The 8290-nt window shown below is 26.0% G+C and overlaps 1 long non-coding RNA gene across 1 annotated transcript in view; it reads right to left on the reverse strand.

Moving 5' to 3' along the window:
* Nucleotides 1-5862: 5862 nt before the first annotated feature.
* The window catches only part of LOC136092165 (uncharacterized), a 4777-nt gene continuing 2349 nt past the window's right edge, over nt 5863-8290 (reverse strand). Inside the window, exon 3 of the long non-coding RNA XR_010644247.1 lies at nt 5863-6062. This is a non-coding gene — a long non-coding RNA (uncharacterized LOC136092165). The remainder of the gene's footprint in view (nt 6063-8290) is intronic.

Here is an 8290-nt window from a genome sequence, read left to right on the forward strand (position 1 = left end):
AAGTATAAACATAATTCAAAATGCGCATGGCAAAATATGTCAAATTACTGGAAATAGTAAATTAAAATTATGCTCTGTGCCTAACACTATAAAAGTTGATGGCGTATTTTTATATGAACTCAAACAAATAGCAAGAGAATTAAATAAATATTTCGGGTCTGTTGGCCCAAATTTAGCTAAAAATATTCCAAATATGATTAATCCAATAAATGATTACGTGTTTCCATTAATCTCTAGTTTAGATAAATTTGAAGTATCTTCTTCAGAATTTGGAAATGCTTTTAAAATGCTTAAAACTAATAAAGCAGTTGGTCCTGATGATATAAATTGTAATATAGTCATAGATTCACACGATACCATAAAACATACTCTTTTTAAAGTTTTTAAATGTTCTATAAATCAAGGAATTTTCCCCGATCAATTGAAAATAGCCAAAATAACGCCTATATTTAAAGGAGGTGAACCATCAAATGTCAGTAATTATCAACCAATATCTATCCTCTCTGTTTTTTCAAAAATTTTAGAAAGAATTTTGTTCAACCAAATATCTAATCATCTTGCTGTTAATAATATACTTTACATAAATCAATACGGTTTTAAAAGAAATAACTCTACTGAACATGCAATAATTCATCTTACTCGTAGTATGACTGATTCATTCGAAAAGTTAGAGTTTACTTTAGGCGTCTTTATAGTCCTATTTACGGCTTTCGACACTAATTATATTTGTTGGTGACTTCAACTTACCTAAAATGGATTGGCCTAGCTATGTCTCACCAAACGAAAAGTGTCATAGTAGTTTCGTAAACGAACTCGGTTTGCACCAATTTGTTAAAGAACCCACGCGCAATATGAATTTGAATCTTGTTTTTTCGAATAAAAGTTCTCTAAAAAAGTGATATATCTGTTGAGTGTCTTTTTAGCACTAGGGACCATAACACAGTCCAATTTTCTATAAATACGAACAATTTCAACCAGTGTGAAAACAAACCAGAATCTTTCTACGGCTTTTCTAATGCTGAATTAAGGAGTCTTGAGTTATATTTATCAAAAATAAGTTGGGATTTCGAGTTTTCTTGTGCCTGTACAATTGAGGATTACTGGGTCATTTTTCTAAGGCTTTTTGGTACTGGTATTAATGAATTTGTACCTATTAAGAAAAAGTATTATAACAAAACGAGTAATCACTATCCAAAATACATTAAAAAAATCTTAAGCCGCAAAGTATTATTATGGAAAAGATGGACAAATAATAAAACCATTTATAACAAATCAGCTTACAAACAGTACGCCAGGAATTGCAAACTAATCTTATCTAATTACCAATCAAAAATTGAATTAAAGTGCTAATATTATTTCCCTAGTAAAGGGAAACAATATTAGCAAGTTTTATAAATGTGTTAACAATAAAACGAATATCCTTAATAAGCACCACCATCTAATAGACAAAAATAACAATAACAAGGTCACTTTCAGTAATATAGAAATTGCTAAAGTGTTTAATAATCACTTTGGAAGTGTTTTTACGGACGATAATTGCTATTTACCTAATATTGCCACCTATGTTAATGATCCAATAAGTATTGACACGGTTCATTTTTCCGTGGAGTCAGAGTATAAAACCCTAATGGGAATTAATCCAAGTACCTCGTTCGGTCCTGATGGTCTACCTAATGCAATTCTTAAAAAGTTAGCTCATGTTTTACGTTTTCCTCTTTCATATATTTTTGAGGCTAGTTTTACATCAAACGCTTTACCTAATCAATGGCGCAAAGCTTTCGTCTCCCCAATTTTTAAAAACGGAGCTACATTGGATCCTAACAACTATAGACCCATCTCTTTAACTTGTACTTGTTGTCGAATCATGGAAAAAATTATCAACTCACATATTGTTGAATATCTAAATAAATATAACATAATATCTCCTAGTCAGCACGGTTTCATCAATAAACGTTCTACATGTACAAACCTTTTAGAATCTACTAACGATTGGAGTACCGCACTTGACAATCATCTGATTACAGATATTATATATATTGACTTCCGAAAGGCGTTTGATTCCGTATCTCATTCAAAATTAATATTTAAACTTTAATTATACAATAGTCGTGGTAACCTTTTAAAGTGGATCACTGCATTTCTCACAGACAGATCTCAACAGGTAAAGATTAGTAGTGCTTTATCAGATCCGATTCGAATTGTCAGTGGTGTACCTCAGGGTAGTGTGCTAGGACCAACTTTGTTTTTATTATTTATAAATGACTTATCATCTGTAGTAAACAATCTCGAATGTACAATAAAACTTTTTGCTGATGATTTAAAGTTATAAAGTTCGTATCGCGATATGAATCAGAGCCACGATTTAACTGTTGCTCTTGAATAATTATTTGGTCGGATACTTGGCAATTACCAATTGCCAGCAAGAAATGTTTTGCACACAGAATAGCACTTTCTCCATAGCATAGTATTAGTTTTAATTACAAGTTAGGTGATTGTATTCTAGCTTGGTCACCTAACCCAAAAGATCTTGGAGTAATTATGGACTCCCGCCAAAACTACAAAAAACACATTGCCAGAGTCATTCATGTAGCAAATACTAGAGCATACCTAATCCTAAAATGCTTTAAAACTTGCAATCCTATTATATTATTACGTGCATTTACCACTTATATTAGACCAATTATTGAATATTGCTCTCCAGTTTGGTCGCCACACCAAATTATGTTAATTAAATCTATTGAAAATATTCAAAAACGATTCACAAAAATAATTGCTAATATTAATTGTTTAAGCTATTCTAGCCGTTTACAGTTGCTTGGTTTGGATTCTCTGGAACTCAGACGTTTAAAACATGATTTAGTCATATGTTTCAAAATTATGCATAATTTGGTTTGCATAGATAAAAACTTGTTTTTCGAAATTAACAATAGTAATTATACCCGTGGTCATACTTTTAGGATTCGAAAGCAACGATGTCAACTCGACATTCGCAAATATTGTTTTTTTCAACGAGTTGTAAATATTTGGAATAATCTGACATCAGAAGCTGTAAATGCTGATAACATTTGTATTTTTAAAAATAAAATAAAATCGTGCAATTTCGATAAACATTGTGTCTATAAAGTAAATGAATGAAATCTTGAATGTTTCTATTATAAACTATATTTGTTTCTATGTACTTTGTTTTCTAATTTAAGGGTATATTGTCAGTGTCTATTTATTGGACTTGTATGTGCTTTAGAACATGTATTTTTTTAAACTTGTTCTAATAAATCTTTATTTATTTATTTATAATTTTGTAATAAAAAATGTATATAAAAAGATAGAAACAAAAAAAAAATAAAAAAAATAAAAAAAAATTATAAAAAAAAAAAAAAGAAATTGATGTTTGTGAATGGATGTATCTTCAAATACTGTATGTATGATACTTTTGGAAGTTAACCATCCTTTGACAGTGGTTTAGCATTTTTGTCGGTGGAAGCGTAAACGTAAACGCACCAACATTTGATAAATTCTTCTACACAACCTTTTGGACAACCTTAAAGTGCATTTGGATGTACCTAGTTCAATCATTTCTTATTATTTTCGTTTATTTATTAATTAAATAACAATTAAGGTTAGTGTAATTTTAAGATACATTTGAGTAACAAGAATCAGTGATTGTATAGATCCGAGTAAGATGACGTATTTGTTTATCAAGAATATTATGATATTATTGTTTTCGCTTGAGTCATGCGGTTCAGAAAAATTGATATTTTAATTCAAGCCATAAAGACCATAACTAAAGAAAAGTTTAAAATTTTTATTCATTTATTTTTTTTTTTTCTAAAATCTAAATTAATTTTAAAGTTCTTCAACAGCGGTTCTCGGTGACAAGACCTGTGTGGTCTTCTTCGAATGTCCGCGTTCTTTATCTTTTTTCTTTATTATTTTTTTTTAACGATTTCTTTGCTTGTAATTTTTCTTATTGATATATTTGTAATTATTGTATTAAATATTGTAATAAAGAACAAAACTAAAAAAACAAAAACAAAAAAAAACTAAAATTGTTCTAAAAAACAAAGTATTTAAGCTATGCTGAGTTTATCAAAATGGCGTATTTAAAAAAATGCATTCTTGTGAACTAAATCTTCCATACATAAAAAACTCCTAACAGTATTGTAAAACTTTTAATTCCAATAGTAAAATTAGATGCAATAAACATTTGGTGAAAATTTCATGCAAATCTAACATACGGTTAATGAGATAGGATGGCCGAGAGGTTAGAAATTGACAATTTGAGAAAAAAGCATTTAAATATTACATTAACAATTTTACCAAATAAAATTATCAAATACTCAATTTTAAATCTGTTATTTATGAGAACAAGAACCAGAATCATATAGATACCCTCTTGGTCATTCTCTGAGTCATCTTTTTTTTTTTGCATCCACGAATAACTTGTTGTCGCTTTTTAGATGTTGATCGATTTTAATACTCTATTAAAATTAAGAGTATATATACCAGGAATAAAGAATAAGCTTTTACAATTGCCTCACCATAATATTTAACATACCTTAGTTTACTTTGTGAAATAGAACGACTAAATATTCATTGTGCAACAACTACTTCCATGCCAGAAGCAGAGCCACAATAATTTTATTTACAAATATGTGATGACTTTCAAGCTTCAAATGCAAAAGGATTATTTTATTTAAGTTTTAATTTTAGACTACGTGCTTTGCAGGACCGACTCACTGGTTCGTAATCAAGAATTATACCTGTGTCCATTGATATTGCTGTAATAACTCTATTTAATGAAGAAAACCCACTATGCTACCAGCTACCATCAGTTGATAATGCAGTGTCAACAATATTTGAAGAAGATTGACAAATTTCTTTAACAGCATCAATTATTGTTTCTTTTGCGACAATTTTATCACAATCAGAGACAGATTTATTTATTTTGTTGTAATCATTTTTAATCATAGGTTTAGGAATGTTCATTAAAGATGTAAACTTATCTAATCCTGAAATAACTTGACCACATGACGCATTGAATAAACTATTCTATTATTTAAATGCAAAATTTTTTCCCAAAATATGTCTTTGAAGTACAAAATTCAGTTTTTTCATTGCAGTTAGAACAGCAAATATTAAACATTGAGTTGAGTCCTTTTTTTTTTGAGGAAACATTCTGAAAGATTTAATTTTGATTGTAAATATTTTTTACAACATAGTTGATTAATTACACCAGACAAAATTTCAATAACAACAGTTCAATAACAAACAGTTTTATTTTTATTATGCTGAGTTGTCTCAATTTTTATTGAGGATATCGATAAATTTAAAGGAACTTTACAAGGAATATGGTCATTTTCATAACTAATAACGGGAGCAACTGATAGAGTTGAATCGATTCCCAGCAAACATGTCAGCGTTGAATCAACGTTGAAAACCGGTCGCAAAAGATGTTGCGGAAACGTTGACAAAGTAATCGATTTTGCAAAGATATGAAACGTTTGTTTAATAGACGTTGATTAGACGTCATTGCGTAACGTTAAAAAAACGTTACTAAATGACGTTACGAAAATGTCGCAACTAAACGTTGAAAAAGCGTTACATAAAAAGCGTTGATGAAACGCTGCTAAAGCAGTCTATTTTGCAAGGATTTGTAACGTTAGTAAAACGTCAATTTAACGTGACTCAAAGACGTCGAGTAAAGATTGAAATATAACGTTGAATCAACGCTTAAATGCGCTGTAGAAAATATCGCAAAATATTATTTAACGTAATAAAACGTGGCTATAATATATATTGATTTGACAAACAAAACTAAATTGTAGGTTGAACTCTGCTCTTGCAGTATTTCCAAAATCGTTTTTTATTACAAACAGTAATATACAATGATAAATAAAAAAAATCTTAAAATATACATATTATAGATATATATGTAAAAATATAGATATTTTCTTTAAAATTTATGTGTGTGTGAGTGTTTGTATATATATTTATGCAAAATATAAAAATACAATTTACAGGATATTGTATCGATAGGCCAGGATATTATTGAGATACAAAATCTAAATCAAAAAATAAAAATTGTACCATTAGTAGTCTGAAAACAAACATATAACCTATTTTTTTATATAATTTATATATTTATATATAAAATATATAGATAAATAAATTATATATGTATATAAATTATATATATATATATATATATATATATATATATATATATATATATATATATATATATATATATATATATATATATATATTATTAAATATATATATATATATATATATATATATAAATTATATGTATATATAAATATATATATATATATATACATTTATATATACATATAATTTATATATATATATATGTATATATATATATATGTATATATATATATATATTTTAAATATATATATATAAATTATATATATATATAATTTATATATATCTATTTATATATATATATTTTATTATATATATCTAATAATCTTACTAATTCAATAAAAAATTTATATATATATATATATATATATATATATATACATATGTATGTACATATATATATACATTTATATATATAAATTATATATATATATATATACATATATATATATACATGTAAATTATATATACATATATATATATATATATATATATATATATATATATATATATATATATATATATATATATATATACATGTAAATTATATACATATATATATATATATATATTAATATAAATTATATGTATATATAAATGTGTGTGTATATATATATATATATATATATATATATATATATATATATATATATATATATAAATTATATATATATATATATATATATATATATATTTAAATTATATATATACATCTAAATATAAAAATTATAATTAAATACATAAATTATATATATATATATATATATATATATATATATATATATATATATATATAAATTATATATATATTAATTATATATATATAAACTATATGTATATATATATATATATATATATATATATATATTTACATATATATACATATATATATATATAAATATTCAGTAAACTCCCGGTTATTTGAAATGGCACTTAGAATTTTCTGCTTATTTGAAGCAATTTTCATTTCCTGTGAATTTTCATTAACAAACACATGCAAAAGCCGTTATGCAGAAATGCAGTTATTCGAACCTGCAGTTATGAGAAATTTTGGTTATTCAAAACAATTTTTTGCTCCCCTTGACATTAAAAAAACACATTTAAGGAACAAAAAAAAAAAAAAAAATCGACTATTTTTTCAATAAATTGTAAAATATTTATTGTTTAACAGGTAAAACTTAAGAAACACCTCATTCCAAGGGTCTTTTTCTTTTTTTACTTTCAACTTTTGTTAAAATTTGAAAGTAACTTAAAGTAGGTCACTTTAAAGATTATTTTCAGTTATTCGAATTTTGGGTTATTTGAAGTAAATTCTTATACCCCTTGGAGGTTTGATTAACCAGGAGTTTACTGTATATAATGAAATTAGCTAACTAACAGTTTTTCTGTCTAAAATAAATGTGACAAAAGTAAGAAACATCTACATTTTTATTATGAAATATGTTTTGTCAATAACTACTCACTAAAAAGGATTAATATCAAAAATATTTTGTTAAAGTTATTAACAATAAGCATTTTAAACTATATTTTTTGGGATTTATTTTAGAAAAAGTAAAACTAATAATAATAATGGTTTTTCATCAAAATTATTCATTGGACATCAGATCTTGGGTCACTTATGATCGAAAAAAGGGCCTAACCTACAAGCAATGTGATGAAAAATATCAAATATCAGTAAGTGGTGATAGGAAGATGTGTATAAAATATGAAACAACTGGTTCTGCTGAAAATCAGAAAAGACTTGGTCACCCCATTAAGACTTCAACAAGAACCAATATCTTAATTGCACTGATAGAAAACAAATTCAACAATAACCTCAAAACAGATTGTTGAAAATCCTTATTTAAATGTTTCCTGTCGAACTGCACAGAAAAGACTTAACTTAAGTGGTTTAAAAATTTAGGTGGTTTAAATAAACCTTCTTCTGAAAAGTAAACCCCTCAATAGTCGTATAAACAAAAAAAAACTTTTAGCACTTGCAAAACTGCATATTAACAAGTGTTATGGTCTGATGAGAATAAATGTCAAATATTTGGCTTTAAAAAACGACAAAGAGTTTGGCACAGACCTTGTGATTCACTCTTAGATAGAAATCTTACAAAAACAGTCAAGCATGGAGGT

The sequence above is a fragment of the Hydra vulgaris genome, chromosome 15 (assembly GCF_038396675.1).
Source record: "Hydra vulgaris chromosome 15, alternate assembly HydraT2T_AEP".
In the NCBI taxonomy this organism is placed as follows: domain Eukaryota; kingdom Metazoa; phylum Cnidaria; class Hydrozoa; order Anthoathecata; family Hydridae; genus Hydra; species Hydra vulgaris.